The sequence below is a fragment of the Desmodus rotundus genome, chromosome 10 (assembly GCF_022682495.2).
Source record: "Desmodus rotundus isolate HL8 chromosome 10, HLdesRot8A.1, whole genome shotgun sequence".
In the NCBI taxonomy this organism is placed as follows: Eukaryota; Metazoa; Chordata; class Mammalia; order Chiroptera; family Phyllostomidae; genus Desmodus; species Desmodus rotundus.
Genome location: NC_071396.1, coordinates 104057578 through 104058984, shown reverse-complemented (window position 1 = coordinate 104058984; position 1407 = coordinate 104057578). Strand labels below are relative to the sequence as shown.

Genomic DNA, 1407 nt, shown 5'->3' with positions numbered 1-1407 from the left:
ATGTTGAAACTGTGAGTGTTATCCCAAATGACTAGTACAGTACCTACTACACAGAGATAGTAAGTCATTTAAAAAAAAACCCTTTCCTAGCATCTGAATAAATGGTGCTCTTTTCTCTTAATTTTTAGGTAATAGCCAAATTAATGTGTAGACTATAGAAAATTTAGTTGAGATCTGTGGTGGAGAAGTAAATTCACTTTAGAATATGTTGAAATGCAAGGTATCAGGCAAGATATTGAAAGAGATTGTGGAAAGGTGCAACAAGTCTTCATTAAGCAAGATAGTGAAACCTCCCCTCACTCTCTGTCTTCTTCAGAAAAACCAAACATGGCGTCTTCAGGAAGAGCTTGTTTTCTGGTCACAGCAGATATGTTGACTGTTTTGGGAGGTTTCTCAACAATTCCATGAAACACCAGTGCATGCAGGAATTCACGGACAAGAAGCTGCCAGGCGTAATAGCAAGGACTACAGATGAAAAATCAGAAATTAAGATTCTAAGCATTGGCGGAGGTGTGGGTGAAGTTGATCTTCAAATCCTCTCTAAAGTGAAGGCTCAACACCCAGGAGTTCATACCAACAATGAAGTTGTTGGACCAAGTGCTGAACAAATTGCAAGTACAAAGGGTTTCTAGCCAAGGCATCAAATCTCAAGAACATAGAGTTTGCTTGGCATGAGGAGATATCTTCTAAATGTCAAAATAGAATAATGGGGAACAAAGAACTTCAGAACTGAGACTTTGTTCATATGATTCAGATGCTGTATTATATAAAAGACATCCCAGCTACCCTGGAATTTTCCCATAGTCTCTTAGGTACTGATGCCAAGATTCTTATTACCTTATCCCAGGGAGCCAGGGGCCGGGACAAGCTATGGAAAAGGCACAGATCCCGCTTACCCTGGGATGACCTGTAGCACAGTGTCACATTGACTGATCGCACTCAGATGCTGGACACGTAGGGTTAAGTATGAGTGTTACAGCCTTCTGTCCACCAGGGACGTATCCGGCTGTTTCAATGGTGGCGATGAAAATGGAGACCCGCTTTGGGACTTTTTGACAGAAATCTATGATGTTACCACAACAGCACCATCTGATCTCAAAGCAGAACCTGTGAAAGATCTGAGAGAGCCTGGATTCAGTGTAAAGAAAGGCAGAAAGGTCTTTTTTAATGATGGTCTGAGTCTCATGGTGGTTCAGGCATAAATATCAGTCATGACAGTGCATTCAAAAATTACATTTTAAACAATGTTGATCACTTATTTCATTTATTTGTTAAAATTAGAAATGTATCTCATAATATAAATAGGGAGTTGTCTTTTAGATGTAAAATCTAGAAAATGTCAAGGCATTCTCGGACTTCCATGTACAATTATATATGATTTCACTGGTATTACCCCATCCGTTCTCC

General features: G+C 39.6%; 1 pseudogene; it reads left to right on the top strand.

Annotated features, from left to right (window-relative positions):
- On the top strand, positions 1–1202 carry LOC128779362 (histamine N-methyltransferase pseudogene; annotated as a pseudogene).
- The last annotated feature ends 205 nt before the right edge of the window (positions 1203–1407 follow it).